Source organism: Malurus melanocephalus, unplaced genomic scaffold (genome assembly GCF_030028575.1).
Source record: "Malurus melanocephalus ecotype Western Australia unplaced genomic scaffold, MMel_1.1 scaffold_33, whole genome shotgun sequence".
NCBI lineage: Eukaryota > Metazoa > Chordata > Aves > Passeriformes > Maluridae > Malurus > Malurus melanocephalus.
The window spans coordinates 908,112-929,681 of NW_026623265.1; the positions used below are offsets into that span (position 1 = coordinate 908,112).

The window sequence follows — 21,570 nt, forward strand, 5'->3', positions numbered from 1 at the left end:
GCAAATCCTCTCTTCCCCACTTTATGGCACTTGGGTTTAGACATGCTGCTTCAAAAGAGAAAAGTGCAAAGGCAATTAGCAATTGTTGTCTTTTCCTTTTACTACAGTAAAAAAAATTTTACAGGTATGGATGGCCTTGTGCAAACCATAAATAAAACTTTGGATATCCCAGGTTAGAAACATTAAATAGTGAAAATACACAGTGGGATGAAATTCACACTGTATAGAAAGCATGGTTAACAGTGTTAGGTTTTTCAGGTATAAAGGCATATTTGCATTGTCTTGAAGTAATTCACTGTTCTCCTTCTCTGTGCAAGGAAGTTAATCCAGCATGTGCAAATCTGCATTAGAATTCACATCCTTACAGGCTTTGCAGAAAAATAAAACATAGGATTTTTTTGTATCTACGCATAAGGTCATAGCCACCTCTTGTAGATACTATTCATATTTGCTTACAGGCACATGTATCGCACTGCAACAAGCAGTTCAAAAGAGAAACACTTTAGCCTTTCAGACTTTAAGTGCTCGATGACAATAAGTTTTTACAGCTCATAAAGTGAACCATAAGGTTCCATTCGAACAATGACAGCATTATATAATCACAGAATGGTCTGGGTTGAAATGGGAATTTTAAAAACCTGCCAGTCCAATSCACCTGCCATGGGTAAGGACGTATTTCACTAGACCAGGTTGCTCAAAACCCCATCCAACCTGGCCTTGAACATTTGCAGTGATAGGACACACATAGCTTCTCTGAGCAAGCTGGTCCTGGGTCTCACCACTTTCATTAACCCAAGTAATTTCAGATTTGGGAATGTTAGTCTTCGGGCTGTCTCTTAAATAGCAATTTTATCCAAAGATATTCCACACTTAACAACTAAGCCATCTATCTAGACCACTAAGGCCACTCAGTACTAGAAGGGTTTTTAAGACATCGTGCAGAGTCTTCACCTGCAAGCCTCACCACTTAGAAGATACACAGTGTTTTGAACACTTCTGTCAACATTTACAGCAAAGTTTCTGAGCCAGTTTCCCCTATATATTGATTGTACAACATTTCAGACATACCAGAGGGCACAAAGGCTCTAACAGAATTAAGACACAGCCTAATGGCCAGAAGCAGAGCCAAAGGCAAGATGATCCTTTCAGTTCACTAAATATAGACCTATGCTTGGCTAAAGTGATACCACAGGGGCATAGGTGCAGGCAGCAGAGCAAAACACAGATACTCTCTGGATCATTAACACCTTGTGATGCTTTTGGCAGGAAGAGTTAATAATTTTCCTCACAGTAGCTGATAGAGGGCTGTTTTGGATATGACAGTGTTGATAACATAGGGAAGTTTTAATTATTTCCAAGCAACTTGGACAGCCTTTTCTGCTTTTGCTTCTCATCTGACCCCACTAGAAAGAAGGCTGGGGGTGCACAAGAAGTGGGGGACACAACCATAACAGCTGAACCCAGCTCACACGGCGATACTCAAGATCATATGGTGACATGCTCAGCATCTAAAGCTGGTAGGAGAGCTGTTCGGAGTGATGTCATTTGCCTTCCCAAGTCACCTTCGCACATAGTGGAGCCCTCCTTTCCTGAGGATGGACGAACAGCTGCCTGCGCATGGGAAGGAGTGAATGAACTCTCTATTTTGTTTTGCTTGCATGTTCAGCTTTTGCTTTCCATACTAAACCATCTTTATCTCAACCCATAAGTTTTCTTGCTTTCACTCTTCTGATCCTCTCTCCTGATCCCATCAGGCAGGGAAGTGTGTGTGCAGCTGTGTGCGGCTTAGTAGCCAGACAAGGCTAAACCATGACAAGACTTCAGAGGCTATTAGATTCTGCCACCAAAAAACACTGGCCATGAATTGGAATCAAAAGGCCATCACAGAAGCTTTAGGAAAGGTTTATTAAAAAGTATGAACACCCAAAAAATTTTATCAGCACTGCAGTGTCTAACTGCTATATATGTTACCATGCATCCAGAAGTTCAAAGTGTATCTGTTGCTCAAGTTAAGGCATCAGCCTTAATCACGGTAAAGTAAGCCAGTGTTCAAATATTTTAAAAGGAAATATAAATATATTGTTGAAAAAAATCTAATTTGGAGCACTTTAAACCAAAGAACCTTAAATTATAGTTCACTACTATAACAGAAAATAAGCCTTCCTTTAATGAACATAAACCTAATCATGCAGATTCTAATTTGACAATAAAAACCAACTAATTTTGGGGTGACAATAAATTTAAACCCATGATAAATACAATGACCAGTAAGTGCCAATGTTCTTAAAAAACACATCTAAATTTCAGTGTGGAAGAAGGAAACCCAAACAACAAGCACAGCATTAGCATCCCAAATTCCCTACACTTTACACATTCAGATAAAGTAACAGCCTAAGTCAATCATGTTTGACTACCATCCAGTTATTTACATGTGTAAATGAAGCTGGAGTCCCAGTGGGAAGATGAAACTTGCTGTAGCCTTGAGTTACAATTTGCACATAATGGGCCAAGCTGCAAGCACTCTGATCGTGGTCTATCTATCCTTGTGGACACAGCTAAGCAGAAGTGCCAGAACAGGCAATAATATTCTGGTTTACCTAACGAAGAAGTAAGATAGAAATTTCTTCAATCTGCACGTAGAGTTGTCAAGGACAGATCTGCAGAATTCACCCCAGCTGCGGCCAGAAGTGGAGTTGGATACTCAGCAGCTCCCCTTGAGACAGAATACCCTTGGTATGGGCTTCACACCCACACATTTGAAGTTCTACTGCCTGAATGGATCACCTAAAAGCAGAATAAAAATTCCCATTGTTCCTGGAAGTCTCAAAGACTCCACAACATGCTGGACTGTACTGGTCATAATGGTTAGGCATGGCCTATAACAAAATGGTAACTCAGCTGGAATGGAAAGATCATCTCCACTGATTCCACAGGCCTTGAAAGACCATTTTAGGTGGGAGAGGAATACAGGAGAAATGAGACTGTTCCTCCACAGCTTGAACAGGATGAGACAGATTATTTCAGACTTTAATATCTCAAGCAGATTAGGAGCTCAGATTCATATTTTTATGAACAGGAGAAGAAATGAGTGTCTTGAGGTGACTTCACAGATAGCCTACAAATGCATAAATTTGAAGAGTGTTCTTTGCTTTTTAGGCTTGTTTCTAAGAAATTTAATAGTTGAAAGGAGTGAGGAAATTAATCAGCTTTCCTAATCACCAGTGTATTACCATATCAAATAAATGTATTACCATGAACGGCTAACAGTAGTAGCTTCTATAACCAATCGTGACTTCATCCTGCAGTTCCTACTAACTGCCAACACACAGTGGGAATAATCCATTCATCTTTTGTGGTGCTCAGTAGCATGTAGTGAGTAGCTGCCCACTTTAGCAAGAGATCTGCCATTGTGGAGGCGATGAACATATTTACAATAGTAGCTTATGTATCACAGTATTTCCAAAAATCTTTCTTGCGTGTGTTTCACAGCAAAATGACCTCATTCTATTTTACTGATKTGTAAGCAGCATTTATGACCATGTAAAAATGACCTCTTAACTTGTACTTAGGAGTGGAAAGTCATCTCTGTGGCGTTTTCTTTCTCCAGAATTCACTCTCTAGTTGAAACACTGGCCAAGGCACAAATAAACAAACATTAGTAAATACGACATGGGACAGCCATTGCTTCTCAAGAGCAAAGTCTGCCAATGCCAGACATGGATCCAGAGACATTGGTCGTTTTACCTCTTCCAGAATTACTTTTCCAAGGAGCTACACCCTTGTCTAGCTTGCTCAAATTCTGAAAATTGCTGTTTATGACTGTGGCTGTAATAGCTGACCTGACCAGAAGTGCCAGGAATCAAACCACAGTCTTTGGAAAGCAACGGGATCCATAAACTAGACTCCTTATTTTGAGAGACTATGCCATGAAATTCCCAATCCAAAGCCACATGAGATGGCTATGCCAGGATAACAGTTCAGATTCCACAAATCACATCCATATTGTTAAGTTTTTTTAACGTCTGGTGTACTTTTAAACGGACACCAAATCTGTTTGTCAGATGGAGTCTGAGCTGCTAAATAAATAGTGATAAATTTCCTAATACTACTGGGCAAGTGTTCCTGCAAGTACAACATGTGTTTATCACTTCCCCACTGAGCTAGCATTGATTTTCAAATTTCCTTTAATCTTATTATAGTAAACATAGTACAGCTCTCTGGCAAACAAGAGGAACATTCTTCCTGTAATATCATATGCTTCTTTTAAAGAAACATTAGAGATGTCCAGAAAATAATTAGGCTCAACTTGGAATAACACAATAAACTTGTTTCCAAAGAAACAAATTTCAGAAAATATTATATTTCTGTACTGAAAAAAAAACCACGGATATTTTTATAAAGAGAAGACTGGTAAATTCTGATAGGTACTCAAAATGGTGTTTGCATGTATCATATTTTTAAAGTCAGCTATTGAAACACCGACAGAAAAGTATTTTTCTAGTTGGAAGCAGTATACCTGAATTGAAGGATAAACCAACTGGAATTTTGTATGTAGATTTTGGAGAATAGCAGACTGTAGTTTGTGAAGGAGCTTTTTCAATATTCCTTCAAGAAGAAAGAACATCAAGTGCAGACACCTTTAAAAACAATTAGATAAAGAAAAAAAAGTGGGATCTATTATGGTACAATTTGTATATAAAATCTCTTTTCATGTGAGAGGAATTTATGGTAGACAAAGGTTGGATTTGTCTTATAGTTCAAAAAAAACCTGAAAATCTAGACTGAATTATTGAATAACATTATGCAAGTGACTGAAGGGACTTCGGGAACCTGAAATCAAGACAGTTTCAGGTGACATAAACTAGCTCAATTTCCAATTGTGTGTATTTGTCTAGTCTGCCTCAGGGTTTCTATAGAAAAAAAGGTCATTACATATATCAAAAATATATCAAAAATGAAACACAATTGTTGCTATTTTCACATCCCTTCTGTAATTTTTGAACAAAACAATAAACATTCCTAATAATCAGTTTCTGTAGCATTTGAACGTTCAGCTACCATTAAGAAGCTACAAGTTCTGAGCTATGACTTCACTGAAGGCTCAACTTCAATAAGGAATGGAGGTATTAAAGAGACAGATGAACAATCTTCCCCTGCCTACATGGAATCCAAGATGCTTATAATTTGTTTCAGTTTGTAAGTAGACTCTTCAAACTATCTCAGCAAAAGCTGTTCTCACTGAAGAATCAGGCAAAGTTTTCATGGATATCGTTATCAAAGAATATAGACCAAAGTCAACAAACACGCTTAGTGTAAGTCTGTTGTGTGTAGTAATCAAAAAGGTGACAGGCAGAGACCAATTCAAATTAAAGTACTAATGATACCCATCTCTTTCTTTATTAGGAGACTTTACTGGATGCATTCATTAAGTCATGCAACACGTTCACATACTCACATCTTCTTTGCCTGTCAACCTCCCCTTGTTCCTCACAAAGGACACTGAGATCCAAATTGTGTTGATGGAACAGGAACTGACACACAAGAGATGGATCATAACAATAAACATGCCTAGAGCAAGGATGTCTGATATCTGAGAGATTCCTTTTGGATATTTTCCTTTTGGATAGAAGCTCTGACCCACTATTTACACCCCTATCCCAAGCTCTCCCACATATTTTTAAATGACAACTTTCCAGATGTTATCTGTATGGAGACTGGCCAGATTTATAGGCAGGATCCCGCTCAACTCTAAGCCAAGCTAGTCTTTCAGCCTCACTGGAAATGAGATTAGGTCTGAGATTTGCACCAGGGAAAAAACCTGCCATTTCATGCCAGAAATGGTCACGGAGAATTTTTACAACACTGTTTATTTTTTTGTTAGCACTACTGTACAATATCAGTCTATTTTAGCATTATCATAACAGCACTTAAGTAGGGTAATAGGATAGATGAGACATGGCTGGAATCCACAATAAAACTGCGTGTAAACAGAGACAGGCAATTAATTCACCTCTACACCAGCTCAACACAGTTTTCCAACTCCAGTGTTTGTTCATCACAAGGTCAATGAGGCATTCTGCATGAGCTGTACAAATGTTGTTTCCAAGTTTTAAGAGATGCTAAAAATTCAGGAAATTTTTAAGATTTATTGTGGTAAATCCACAGTCTGATGTTGTATTTGTGCACTGCCCATCACACTCAATAAAAAACGGTTCCAAAATGAAATTTGGAGGGTAAATAATATATTTTCCTTTCCCAGTGTACTTTACTTCTCCCGCTTTCTTAACACTAAATAGACAGAAACAAAATCTTTATGAGTCTTCCTCTGTTTGAATATATCCCAGTTTTAATTTCCTCAAGTTGCATTATAAATTATGGTTTCTCAAAATATTCACTTCCTAAACAACAACAACTTTAAAACTCTCTAAAAATCTTGTAATAAAAGCAGCAGCATGCATATTTCTATATACAATGTGAGTTTACAGTATAACTTATTCTATATGGCAGCACAGTCTATATGAAAAGCTGACTTTAGTAAATCCCCATTACTTTTATGACTAACCTAAAATACACCATTATAACACTTAGACATATTATTTGGACAGCAACGAAGAACAAAATATTCCGAATGCCATAGATAAGTATGGTTAAGCACAGAAGAAAAAAAAATCATGTTAAAAGTAGGTGCTGTAAGATGACTTTTTGAGAAAGATAGGTTAAACTGAAGTTGCCATAATTGTATCACTCCAGATATTGAAAGATGGATTTCCCTCTGATTCAATGTCTGAAACAAGACATATTTTTATGGTCTGCTTTCCTTTCTGAAACAGGCTTCAATTTTTTTTTTTTTTAAATTGATAGTATAAGGCTTAATGGATTGAGAATAAGAAATACCATGGTTTCAAGTGACATATCATCATCTACACAACTAAAATCTATACTTCATCCCACAGAGAAGCTATGCATTGAAATAAGACATGGAGTACACAACCTCTAGCAACAGAAAGACAGTTATGTGAGAAGGAAACACTTTCTTGTTTTTTATTTCCTACTGTCCTGCATAGCACAACATTATTTGCAATCTAAAAGCAGTCGTAGAGCAGCCATAGAACACAGTGATTCAGAACATGAAGAATCTTTGCATCAAACACATGAATCTTTGCTGTACACATGCAACCCTGCCATTTCCATCATGATCCAATGAAAATGAGTGTAAAACTGAAGAGTTGGTAAGAAGTCCACTTTTTGCAACAACTCTCTTCTGTTTCTATGTGAAAGAATGATCTGATCCCTAATTGCTCCAATCATATATTTTTAAGTAAGAAATGTTTTCATTAAAGAAATAACTTTTATAATTAACAGAACTATTTTTCTATTTAAAATAATTTCCCCCAAAGAAGCAAACTAAAGAAAATCATGAAACTCTTAAGAAGCCAGCTAAATCACCAAAAAACAGAGAATGGTAATTTTTTTTCCCCTTTACAGTGAAAACTGCAGAAAAAAAAAGTTTAGCATCTTTTAATCAAGCTTGAAGTTTTAAGTGGACATTTTAAAATATCTCCACTTAAAGATTCCCCCTCACCTGAGGCAACTGGAGTCCAGGGTCAGAGCATGATTCTCAAGATGTGCTGGAACCCAGAAACTAGCCCCACAGGTGGAACCTCCTCACCAGAGATAGTTCTGGGAGACACAGTCAGACACAATGCTGTGCCCACGGAACACAGCACAGCATTTCTAAATGACAGTTTTGAAGTTTCAAGCCAACATTTCTCACCACTCCCAAATGCAATGACAAATATAAACAGCCTTATGGACCTTTATACGCAGAAGGGCTTCGGCCAGTGACAGGCAAACAACCATGAAGAAGCACCAGCTGTCCTTTCCTACATGCAACTGCTGTGTCCACACCCAGTGGAAAAGCACACAGCTACCCTATCCTACGTTCCCACTCAAAAATCAGTCTGCTATCACATGCCAGACTACGGGGGGGAAAAAAAAATCTTCATTTAGAACTGAAGAGATCTCAGCAGGACAGCCACAGTCGGTTGCAGGGCTGTGCTCTCCAGCCAAGACAGTAAGTTTCTTGGGAACACGTGTGGGCAGTGGTGCAAGAAGCAAGCACCAGCCCATGCCCCTGGGAAAGACAGCCAGCACCGGTTTCAGACTGCCTGGTACCTCAGCAGCAGCCTGCATGGTCCTGCTTGACTGGACCAGGCCTATTGTAGCAGTTAGCACAGCCCAACAGGAACAGGCATAGCAAAACACTTCAGCACAGAAGACAATATGCATTTCACAGGGTTTTACTTCAGGCTAGATCTGGTCCCATGATTTGTGTTTCCACAACAACTCAAGCACATCTTTGAGTTTAGATTCATTTTCAAGAAACCCAGCTGGCCCTCCATGAGGGATATGGAGATGAACAGCAAGTGGAACAACTGAAGAATGGGCATCAAAAGCCCACTCCTGACATGAACCGCGAAACTATAAATACACAACCACACCCATGAGCATCTGTGAGTGAAGGGAAAGAATTTTTTGCACTACTCTTGAAGATAATCTTCAGATGTCAGTAAATCCGCACAGTAGCTTGAACCACTCAATTGTTCTCAGTGACTTGGAACATCTCATTGAAACAATTTTAACTCAAAATCAGAAACTGGTAAATACCACTGTACCACTTCCAAATTGGAATTTACCAGTTTCTGATGATTGGGTTAGAATTATTTCAATGTGATTTTAGCAGTAGTGTTAGAATTAAACCAGTTACCAAATTTATTAAACAAGACTCCAACAGGACTGTTTATTACAAAAGATGATCTGCTTCTCTGAGATTTTCCCTTTCATAGGCATTGACAAATGGTGACTGAAACCAAGCATTTTCCAACTTACTGATGCAGTCCAGTGGGTACTTCAGATACTAATTTTTACCTTCACCTGACACTATGAAAAGAAAAAAAATCTCCACAGTTTAACTCTTCAGCTTCTATATGTTTGTTCTGTTCCACAATGAAAGTCATGCACAGTCTATTTGAAAGATAAAAAAAGGAATATTTTCAGCTAAATTAATCACCTCAAAATCTTGGGTTAATGACATTTATTTTTGTGGCACCCTTGCAGAGGTCTTACTGATGCTTTTCACTGACACAGTCTTTAACTTACTTATCATACTGCAATGAAAGGCTGAGCAAAGCTCACTGCTACCAGACAGACCTCTTCCCCTCACACAAGACCTCTGCTCCAATAGTGGGGCTGCAAGAGAGGTGGGAAGGCAAACTCCTACTTGCTACATTTCTCACTCATCCTACAAGACATGAGCAAAGTGGTCCACTCTCTTCAGCTGCACAAATGTAATCACAAATGTTTGGAATTTAGGACTTCACTAGACCTCTTGGATGACAGCAGTTCATGGAGACCATGCAGAAAAAGTGAGAGAAAAAGCCCCTTGCACAGAGCCTGAACACTATCACAGMACCCTCATGTCCTGGCTCTCAGTGTAGGCACACTACTCTTCCCCTCAGTTACTTTCTTGAAGAGATTTTTAAAAACGTTAAGGTATTATTCTTCAATGTTTGCAAGTAATTAAGGAAGACCAGCCTAAGAAGCAGGAACMAAGTTTTGCAAGTGAAGCATCTGCATTAAAATACATTAAGCTTTATAAGCAAATACTTCAGGCTGTGCATGCTTCTTAAAGCTCAAGAAACAATCTATTTCCCTAAGGAAACAAGAGCATCTGTATTGCATTGGCACGGGTGGGAAGACAAGACTCTGAAGCTATTGYTGATTTTCCCCTGGTTTAGCAAGAAATAGCCTTGAAGAAGCCTGATAACCGACTTCCTAATTGGGGCTTTGAGCTGACATTGCTTGCACCTGCCGCTTCRTGATTGTGGAGAGGACTGTGGGATTCATAGCCTGGATCTTTTTTCTCAGGGAATCTACCGCTGGGCTGAAGAGTCCACCTGACTCTACTGATCGGGATTTCATTCTGTTTATTTCTCCTCTTTCAGAGGGAAAAAAAAAAAAAAAAAAAAAGAAAAAAAAAATTAAAAAAAATAAAAAGGAGGTTTAACTTGTTATGATCTGTTAATTTTGTCCTCAAAAATCCTCCAAAAGTTATATAACCACTTTCACAATAGCATGCTAAAAATAAGAGCTGTTCAGCCAAATGCCACTGCAATTTTTTATAAGACCTGTGACTCCAATTCTGCAAGACCTGTGGAAGCGCAAATATTTTCTCAACTTTAGCAGAAAGTCAATCAGGAGCTCCTTGAGAGACAGACATGGGTTTATATAATCCCCAAGTTCAAGGTAAAAAAAAAACCGAGTGTATGCATACACACATGTATATTTCCAAGTAATGACTTAAAATAATGCTATTCGGTCTTGGAGCCGATCCCTCGTGGGGTTTCATAATCACAAACCATCATTAACCCAAAGCAAAGAAAGAAAGGTACAAAGGGGCACAGGTTTCAAGCACGAGTTGATTTTTTTTTTCTGGTTTGTCTTTCTTTTTTTTGGGAGGGAGCGTGGGGACGCGACGCACGGCGCTCCGAACCCTGGGGGACCTGGCCATGCAGGTAACTTCCCAGGGCGCTCGGAGCAAGGCGCCCACACCCCGGCGCCGCTGTCGCTGATTTCGTTCCGTGCCCCGCCAGCGCCCCGTGGTCGGGCGGGCGGCGGGGGCTCGGGACGCGCCGCTGCCCCGGGATCCCGGGGCGGGTCGGGTCGGGTCGGGTCGGGTCGGGGCGGGCTGAGGGGCGCGGTGCGGGACGGAGGCGCTACGGGCGACCCCGCGCTGTCACCGCCACCGCGGGCCCCGCCGCCCGTTCCCGGAGGGGCGGTAAGAGGGCAGGGGAGGAAGAGGAGGAAGGGAGCGAGCCGGCCGCAAGAGGAGCGGTACCGGGTCAGGGCGCCCCATACCTGCACGGAGGCGGGGAWGCGTCCGCAGCGCGCTCCGTCCGCCGGCTATAGATTCCAAGGGGCGATGAAGCGGGGTGGCGGTCGCCGCCCTCTGCCGCTGCCGGTGGTGCGAAGCCCTCGCCGGCCGCAGATGCCCATAGGCGCTCGGTGGGGGCCAGCGGTGCGCGGAAAGAGCGCGGCGGCTGTGCCGGTCCCGACGGCTGCGGGGAACGCGGCACTGGCTCCTCGCAGCCACTGCCCGAGGAGAGGATCAAGGCCCCGCTTTCGATTGGCTCCGGTGGCCAAACAGCTCACACCGGCCTGCCCGCCCGCCGCCTCCCGCCCGCCTCCCCTCCGTCGCCCCACGCGCTCCGCTCCCGGCGGCCCCGCTCCTCCCTGCCGCCCGCCGGATTCCCAACCTGACGGGGACAGCGAGCTCCACTCTGTCCCTCTCACACCCTCTCGCTCCCCACTTCGCCCCCCCCTTCCCTAAGACGACGTCCAATCCTGAGCCCTTTGTTTATGTAGGGACTTTCTCACCCCGCGTCTGGCAAAACACCCTCCTTCCCTTCGCATCTTCCTCGGTGAGCTGAAGGACCCGCAACTTTAAGCATTCGTGACATTTTGTGTCATGCTCAATATTCAGACACGTTTGTTCTCTGAACGTTTAAAAAAAAATATCCCTAGCTGGCAAAATTAAAAGCATGCAGTGCCTGATCACCTGAGGGCTAAGTCTGAGGTAGGACAAAGCATTCTTTGCCTGAGTTGAGTTTGCTTTTCTTACGCTGTTTGGACTCCTAGCCCCAGCTGGGTTAACTACACGTCAAATCTTGGCATGCACAGAAAATAGAATCAGGATGCGTCCTTAAATCAGGATGCCTCCTTGTCGTAAATCTCAGGTTATTCACTCTCGGCGACGGTGACTGTCATTCCTTGGTGACACCATCATCAACACCATCTTTGTGTCAGGACGACATTAGTGCTATGTGGACAAGTATTCTCCCTGCCGCAGATGTGTGTAGTATTAAGTCAAATCTTAGACCTGTCTTCTGGGCAAAATGGCAAGCCTTTGGTTTCAGCTTGACCCTCTATTTAAACCCTATACAGTTGAACCAGATAAATAGGTCCTGTGGGTTTTCTCAGTGCTGGGAGATGTTGTAATACTTCCAGTAAGCATGTTTTGCAAAATTGCTTATTAAAATTAGGGAGAACAAAATGAAGACTTGTAAGAGATGCACTYTTAATTAATGCAATGACCTGCATTTAACTGATGTGTTTAATTAAGCAGCATYTATGCCTGTTGATATTTCATATGCCATTAAAAGTCAATATTTATCCAAATTTGGTAGATTGAAGCTTTTGAAACAGAGAAGGGAGTTGCAGACACCAGCATGTATATTTTTAATGGTGACTTCCATAGCATTTTCACTTGACTCTGTATTTAATTAATTTTTTTCCCTACAAAATGGTATGTTATTTTTCATTCCCTAGGAAGCATGCATACTTTTGTCTCTTTGGGGCATACAGAAGTAGTTAACAATGGTTTTGTTTATATTTTGTACAGGCAAAAGTCAGAAAAATAAAAAAAAGAAATATTGAAAAATATATAAACCCAGACATATTTAGAAATATCCATACTTGGAGTATAATCCATTCCTTAATTTTTAAAGCTTTATTAGCAAAAACATCCCTCAATGACTTCAGTGAAGCTACACCTCTGGAATTTTTAGTTACACCCCAAGAATAACTTAAAGATCCTGTTTCTTTTTCATAATTTATTTTCTTTCACATATTGCCAATTTATTTTTCCCTGGAGAAAAGGAAATTGCTCATGTAGAGACCAAGCCATGGCCCATGAGACACAGCAGCCACTTCATCTCCATCAACCCCCCCTGACATTTCTGTCACAGGCATATCTCTTCCTGCATGCTCCTGATCCAAATGATTGGCATCTAAATCTATATCTACATCTATATCTAATCATCTCTCAGTATTCCCTAAGTCAGAAAGTATTGCCTTTCTTCACTCCAGCTTTCTCCTGGGAAGCATGCAGACTCCATTTTCAAGGCCTCTTTTCAGCCTCCTGTTTTTCTCCCTCAATTTGTGGTGGGTATTTGTGTCAGAGGAAGGGGTACAGCCCTCCAGCTGAGCATTGGCTGGAGCAAACACCATAGCAGCCTGTTCCCTTAGGCCTCCTTATAGCTACTAGTTTTCAATCATACTGGCTTACAATTTCAATGCAAATTTTATCTCCTGCTTTGTGTTATTTGGGGAAAAAAAAAAAGCTCTGAACTCACGACAGAAGTTTTCCTTTAATATATTCTTCATACTCCTCCTTATAGACCAAGAACTTCCTTTGGTATGGATGACTTGGGACTTCGTAAGATTTTGTGCTTCCAGAGTTGCTATTTCCCATTAGCTGTTTTCAACATTGTGTTGGTTTCCTTCTGTGTTTGGATTCCTTTACAGCACTGATAAGTTTCTCTCTAGTCTTGTTCAATTTAATAGCTTTTAACCTGTCTGATTTATTTATGTCTGCTTAAGTGCTTATTTAATCTTTTCCCTTATAACTATAATGACCTTCCACAGGTTACTATAATCCTAGAAGGTATGTAGGGAATTTAAAGATTTAAAAGTCTTTTGACTTCATAAATAATTTTTATTTTATCATTACATGCTTTATTTTTAAAACAGAAATGTTTCATTTTCCGTTTGATCAATGATTGTTTTTTACACATATTCCTTTCATATATATGGTAGTAAGAAAACTGAGATATTTTGGATTCTAAACAACTTTTTTTTACAGTTTGGTTAGTGAGAACTGAGAAGGATCTCGATCTGACATAGAAAATACACAGCATGTTTATTCTTTGGTGTGGTGTGCAACTAGAATGTTATGCTGTATAAAATACTTTAGTTAGTTATGTGGTTTTTGTTTTGATTTGAAAAACCGAAATAGTTACTTTCCATATATAGCATTTATCCAGCAATATCAGTGCAAAGCACATTTGTATTGACTCTGCTGCTTCTCTCCTCCCCTGTGAGTGCCTGAGTTCCATTGAATGCTGTACTTAAACCAACAGACTAACCTTTTAATGTCCCCTGGCAAATACAGAGCCATTAATTCAGAAAGATATTGAAGCCTATACCTACTTTTAATCTACAGATTTAATGATTACATTCTACTTCTGATATAACTACACTTTAGGAATGACTGCAATCCATGGCTTTTGTCTCACACTGAGACAAAACACAAACAACTGGTGCCCGTCTCCTTCACAGCAAGGACCATATCTTTGTCATCACCACTATAGAAACTGTTCTGCTTTGCAGCCCTGAGCACAGAGCTTGTCTTGATCTGGGAACACATCTGGCAGGAGTGCCTGCAGAGCATGAAGGGCTGTAGCACAGCCCCAGAGCCAGAGGAGGCTTGAAAGATGGTACAGTCACATACCCAAGCCTCATTCCTGCCCTGAGATACGATCCTAGAGTTACATAAGTCAAAAAAGAAGAAACCTGAGAGATCTGGTGGTTCCAACTGGTGATTATATGAATTATTCCTATTTGTAAATTGACATAAGTGCACTGAATGATCAAACTGATCATTTGTGTCAGTTTACGCACATATCCTCCTCTCTGAGGCTCTGAGTAAGCGGTCAAGCTCTGCAGCCAGGAGCTGGCTCAGTACTCCCCTGGGAGATTGGTGTCCTGAGACACCTCACTGTCAAAGGGATGGAATATGTTTCTGATTCAGGTAAAGTCCCACAAACTGCTTTCACTGCCTTACAAATACCCCTTTGTTTCTGCATGGTTTCTGCCTCTCAACTAACCTGCATTGTCTTGTTCTAGACCTAACTCACCTTCATCCAAAAATTTCACTGCAAGCTCTTTGATTTACTGACCTTGCTTTTGATTTGCTCTTTGGTTTGAGGCAGACCTCATCTCTCCGTTTTTCTGAGTGCATTTCCGTCTGCAGCTTTGGGCTGGTCTGTCCTTGGTGACTGACTCCTGGTCTTGAACCTCCTCAGCCTCAGTGGCTGGACCTGCCCCAGCTACACTCAGCACAAATATTCCACTTGTGGCTCCTTAATAACTTCCGTTCAAAGCCACCTTTCTGAATGCGAATTTTAAAACATGATATCCCACTGTTGACGCAGAATGTTTGGCACGGAGCTTATCGCCATGATAATTCAGCCGCCGGTGGAACAGGTCCTGTGGGCAACGTTGGGTCATGGCTTAGGAGAAGATGCAGGAATGCAGGAGAATGTCGCGTCCCTTTAAGATTAATCATACTTGTCAAGGTCTTCGACGGCTCATACTGTTTTCGCAGACAATTAGGCACCTAAATGCCTTTGGACATAGTGCACCTGTTTTTTAATTTGGAGTTCTTTCTAACATTGTGGATTCAAGCCAGGAAAGCACTCTAAGCAGCGGTAATTTTGATCCTGGTTTTTTTTCAGTGCTATATCTTTGCTATGTGAAAAACAACTCGAAAATATGTCTCTACCTAGACAGGGCAACATCCCTTCCCAGAACATGAATAAATACTTCATACAACCCTGGATAATTGAGAATTGTTTCTCAATTAACATGRAGAAATGTATTCCTGGCAAAAATGCCATCTCTGTATTTCACAGTCATCATGATACATTTTCAGTATTGCCTTATTCTGATTTCAAATATAAATTATTCTCTGCACACTTCTAGAATGAAAAGGAAGTTCTATCACCTTTCCTTACCTTTAGTTTCTTTCACTTGATTCCCATTCGAAATTTCATCTGAGTTATCCAGATGCCCTGAGCCCATCCGTATGCTACAGGAGCCTGGGCTTTAGGTGGTTGAAAGACGTTTATATTTTGGGTTTAACTTCTCTGAAGTTTTTCATTCCCCTTCTCTAAATTAACTTTAGACACTCTTTTACCCTGTTTTGATGACGCTCTATTGGTTTTAGAGCAGACAATCCTGCCGAAATCTGGGATGAAATGAATGAATGAGAAAGCCAGTTAATCTCCACTCCATCTCTGTTTTCTCTGGTTGGATTGTGGTATTATCTAGGCAAAGAAGAGAGATGAGTAGCAGAGAGCAGAAGTCCATTTGAGATGAGTTCTCTTCCTTCTTCACTATCACGAGGGGCTGTGGGGCCATCTGGATCTCTAGGGAAAATCACTAAATAGGACCAGATAACCTCAAAATATTTGAGCCAGACCAGCCCTGTCATGTATGATTCACTTGCTGTATAATGTCTAATAAAGGCAATATGTGTGGAACCAGGAAGGCAGCCAATAGAGCTTCTTCCAAGAACTGTGAGTAATTAACAGGGTCTCTGGTTAATTTCTTTCATGAAAACGTGTTGAGTGAGATTCTTGCAAGTGGTGGTTTTTGTGTGATGTCTCCTTCTACTTCCAAACAGCATAAGTTCATGCAACTTGAAAGGGAGAAAGACTAAAATTTTAAATTTCAGCAGCTTGGGGGTAGTTTTTCTCTAGCTGCATTAGCTAGCGTATCCTTGCTCCACCTTAGTTCATCATCTCCTGGCAGTTTTCTTCTCAAAACCTGGTCTATAACCCAGCTATAAATATTGTATTCTTGTATAACATGTCCCAGCTTCCTGCTTTAGCTTCTTGCTTTTTGAAGTGTTTCAAATTTCTGGTGTTTCAGAGGAAAAATCATTCAAAACGTCCCTAAGATGAAAGAAGCCTAATTAGTTTCAGCATGTCACAAGGCAGAAAAAATTCACAGGAAGCACCATATTGTCCTTGTTTGTGGATCTGGTGTCACAGCAGCTATGAAGAGGAAAGGATGATTCTAGGCCTGCTGTCACTGTTGCACCTTGTGAGGAATCCTCCAACTCTTTTGCTCTGTGTACTTGAGGCTTTCCCCTTACTCTTGAAGCAGCCCATCACTGTCCACGACTGAGGTGATGTTTCCTTTGAGCTTAACAAGCTCCTTCTTTCTCACCAAAGCAGAACAAGCAGGTTGTGGAAGGTGTATGAGTGTCCCAAATCAAACTGAGCCAACCCCCACCCCAAGCAGCAGAGGATTCTCCAAGCAAACAAATAATGTGATGGGTGGTTCCTTCTGACAGCAGGGCAGACTTTAAGTGACAAGAATCCTGCCAGGGATTGTTGAGGGTGGAATACATATGATAACAATTTAATATGTGCATCACACAAGGCAGAAGTTAATATCTCTTGTTATATTAATATCACATGGAAAAATTGAATTTGATATTTTAATTAAACCTAAATATATCTCACTGATAGTGATTGGCACTGAATGCTTTGGGAAAAACACAAGCATTTAACCGAAACCATTAGTTCAAACAAAAGGAAAGTATCCTCTTCAATATTTCAAATGTATATGAAAATGTCAGCTAAATGTTGTGAAGAAATAACATTAAACTGATTCTGAATTAGGTGATGAGGTGACAAAGTARAGAATATCTTATAATGCAACATTTGCCACATATGGCTGTCTCTGCAAGCTCTTGAAAACATAATGCCTGGTCTAGAGCCCTTTATGTTTGACATCTTTGCTGGCAACAGGACAGTAGGATTGAGTGCACCCTCAGCAATTTCATGGACACACCAAGCTGGCTGGTGTCACTAAGTGGCAGCTGACACACTGGAGGGAAGAGTAGCATTCCAAGGGACCTTGACACACTTGACAGATGGGCTGATGCAAAACTCATTGAGTTCAACCATGCAAAGTGCAAGGTCCTACACCTGGGTCAGGGCAATCCCAGGCGGACCCCCAGGCTAGGTAGAAAAGTGGTTGAGAGCAGCCCTATGGGGAAGGACTTGGGGGTGATGGTTCATGAAAATCTCAAAATAAGCCAGCAATGTGTGCTTGCAGCCCAGAAAGATCCTCCAATGGAAACCTGGATGGCATCAGAAGGAGCGTGGTCAGCAGGCTGATGGARGYGATTCTCCCTTTCTACTTTGCTCTTGTTATACCTCACCTAGAGTATTGTGTTCCGTTCTGCTGTCCCCAGCATAAAGGACATGGAACTGTTGGGGTAAGTCCAGAGGAAGGTCATGAGATTGTTGAGAYGACTGGACCACCTTCCTTACAAAGGCAGGTGAGAAAGTTGGGGCTGTTCAGGCTGGAGAAGGCTGTGTGAAGGTCTCACAGCAACATTGCAGTGTCTGAAGGGTGCGYGTGGGGAAAGTGGAGAGGGACTCTTCATCAGGAGCTGTAGTGAAAGGACCAGGAGTAATGGGTATAAATTGAAAGAAGAGGTAAGTAGGTTAGGTATTAGGAAGAAATTCTTTGTAGTGAGGGTGTTAGGATACCAGAAYAGATTATCCAGGAAGGTTATGGATTCCCCAACCCTGGCAAGTGTTCAAGACCAGGCTGGACAAGACCTTGAGCAACCTGGTGTAGTGAGGGCTGTTCCTGCCCATGGCAGGTCAGGTTGAGACTAGATGATATTTAGGGTCCGTTCCAACCATTAATATTATATGATTTTATGTAAATTTTTAAGATGATTTTTTCATAAACCTAGGAAATAAATAGATGTGATCAGAGACCATGAAAAGTGAATAACAATAAAAAAGTGTATCCCTGCAAAAGCATTCACTTGTGTTGCATGAAACAGAATGGAACTGAGATTTGGCCAGAACTAATGGAATTTTTTATTTGCTGGGAATCAAGGAATATTTACATGTATTTTTAAGTGAAATGTACCAGTATGAACAGCACCAGCTTGTTTTTATTGCACAATTTGACCATGAATTGAATTGTTTTTACCAAGTTTTCTTAATTTACCTGGCCAGTTTTATACAATCTATGCTCAGTTATTACTTCATTCATCAACTCTATGTAAATGGTGGAATTCTTCTCTTTGCTCCTAATGTCACACAATAATGTCTGCCCATTTCTGACTGAACTATCCAGTTAAACTTGGAGAGATATATGTGTACTAACTAATATAGCACGTTGTTCTTAATTCCTTCAATTCCTTCTTTTTTTCTGTTAGTTATTAGGAGATCTTTGTCAGCTATGGGTGGATCCACTATGAAGAGTCTTCTTTTAAATAAAAAATTATCCCAAGTACTACATGTTATGCAATAAAAATTATGTATGCACAAAGAGAATATTTACAGAGAGTGAATTTAAGAAAAAAATTAAATGAATATTTGTCTTTGATCAGAACTACCAAAAAAAATACATTTCAAGAGCAAATGTGGCATCTGAAGAGTTCCGTCACAAATTCTAGGAACAAGATGTGCCATCTTCACATTCCAGTCAGGGGAATCCTGACTTTCATGAGGACCACTTGCTGTTAACCAGCTCTCTTCCTGCCTTCTGGGAGGCTGAAATCTAAATGAATGCAGATGGCTATCCATTCTCAAAAATCAGCTACTCTTTATGAAAATTCAGAATGCTGTTGAAGGAGTTTATAGTATACTGCAGTCTATAGCAGTCCACAGCTTCCTTGCAAGGGGAGGCTGAGGGGCAGGCACCAATCTCTTCTCTCTTGTGACCAGGGACAGGGAAGTTGCGTCCGGGGAGGTTTGGATTAGATATTGGAAAAAGGTTCTTTATTCAGAGGATGATTGGGCACTAGAACAGACTCCCCAGGGAAGTCACAGCACCAAGCCTGAGAGAGCTCAAGAAGTATTTRGACCATGCTCTCAGGCACATGGTGTGACTCTTAGGATGTCTTGTGCAGGGACAGGAGTTGAATTCAAAATTCCTTGTGAGATCTCAAAATATTCTATAGTTCTATTTATTTTCTTAGTGAGGGACTGGAGTTATTACCAGAATAATAAACATCAAAGGGTAGGGTGCTTCAGGTGGCTATACCTAACACTTGGTAATTATTCAAATTCATAATAAGATTTGATAATGAGATGTCTTACTGTTCACATAAATGCTTATTCATTTTGATGTCAATAATAGATAAAACATGCTCTGTATTTTAATTTGTGTTGAATTATGCAGGGACCAGAAGCGGTTCATCCATGGGGAACATAGAGCAATCCAGGCAGTGCAGATATCTTTATTATTTTACAGGGTCATGAGTGCTCAACACTGCCTGTGGAAAGGCATGGTATTTTCTCAAAAGGATGTATTTGATTACAACCAAGTATTTATAAATCTTCCAGCTGCAAATTACTTAAGGATCTTCCGTAAGTTAAAAATGACAGCACTGCTGTGCATACTTATCTCTCTTTCATGCCATGCTATTTAAGATCTGAACAATCCACTTTTCTATATAAGAGAATAAGGAGAAATTCACATGCTATTGAAATAAGATTAGACCATTTAAATCACTCTAGAACCTGGAAGGCAATGCACCCCATAGTTATTTTTGTTCTAGTCYTAGATCTGTACTTTTCTTTAACAACCTTATGAATCTTTTAGTTTAGAAGGGAGGCATATGTTGCTCCTAGCAAACCAACTTACACAATTAGAAATAGACAAACTTCTGAATATATCAGCACGTCTACAGGTTTGCTTTCAATGCCATCATTGTCTGCTTAAATGTTATATAAGAGGACAGGCTTAGTGCCATTCCCTCTATCCATGAGGAAATTCAGAAAGATTCAGAGACAAAGGTTAGAACTTCTGCTGCTCCTGAAGTGCCGAGGGTACACATAGTGAAAATATTTCTTCATGTCATCTAATACTGTATGCTTTATTCAGGTGCCCTGGACATCTGCAGTGGAAAATGAACTTTGATAAGCAAAAACTCCATAGTGTAGCTACAGTACAAATGTCTCCACAATTTTCACAAGTTACCTACTTTTCTAAATCTAAGGCCTATGGGACTGGGATAATCTGGAATTGGAGTGGTCAGAATGGGAAGAAAACATGCACAAGRAAAAGTCTGAGAAAGTTCTGACATTCCGTATTTGATAACTACAAAGTTGCATAGAAAGAAGAGATGGAAAAGCAATAGGCAATAGGTAAAAGATGCAGCATAGCACCTAGAAAAATGATGTGTAAGATGGAAGGAGACATCACAAGTCTCTGATGGATCAGTCCACTTTCCTCTGCAAGTTCATTACACTGGTGCAAAGTACTCAGAGAATAGTTTAAGGACTTCAAATAATTTCAGGTTTGCTTATGCACTTCTTCGTATTCTGATTAAGTAATGAAATTTTATTCAAGGAAACATCTGTGGGTGGGACACACGTACAAGTATTTGAGCTTGATGTGTTAGACCACTTATCCACTCAGGTAATGTAAACAATACCAGGTAACGATTGCAATAAGGATGTTAACTATAAAAAACACRAATGGTGTCAAGTAAATTCTTTTAGTGAAATATAGCTGAGTGGCTCTAAATGCTGATCAAATCTGAATAGTTTCTGATTTACAAGTCGTCTTTGAGTAAGTATGGAAAGAAAGCGTCCTAGAGCAAACTGTTATCGATAGTTGTTCTTTGCAGCATCCCTTCCCCAGCACTTTGGACATGTATCTGAGTTTGGATCATAAATCACATCTCTACTACACACACACACACACGCACGCACACACACACACACATATACATGCACACAGAGTCACAAACCAACCAAAAAAACCCAAAACCAACCCCGCCAAAAAAAACCAACCTAACAAAAAGCCCACAAACAAACAACAAAATCAACCCAAAAAAACCAACAAAAAAAATACCACCACAATATATTTTTTCTTATCTATAAGAATCAAAGCCCATAG

The 21,570-nt window shown here is 40.5% G+C and overlaps 1 protein-coding gene and 1 long non-coding RNA gene across 3 annotated transcripts in view; one reads left to right on the plus strand and one right to left on the minus strand.

Moving 5' to 3' along the window:
• Positions 1 to 11,185, minus strand: part of GREM2 (gremlin 2, DAN family BMP antagonist) — a 37,362-nt gene extending 26,177 nt beyond the window's left edge. Inside the window, exon 1 of the mRNA XM_057363976.1 lies at positions 10,918 to 11,185. The gene's annotated coding sequence lies outside the window, so the exon portion shown is untranslated. The remainder of the gene's footprint in view (positions 1 to 10,917) is intronic.
• LOC130572342 (uncharacterized) overlaps positions 10,511 to 21,570 on the plus strand; it is a 31,368-nt gene continuing 20,308 nt past the window's right edge. For both annotated transcript variants that reach the window (XR_008965210.1, XR_008965209.1), the window contains exon 1: positions 10,511 to 10,574. This is a non-coding gene — a long non-coding RNA (uncharacterized LOC130572342). The remainder of the gene's footprint in view (positions 10,575 to 21,570) is intronic.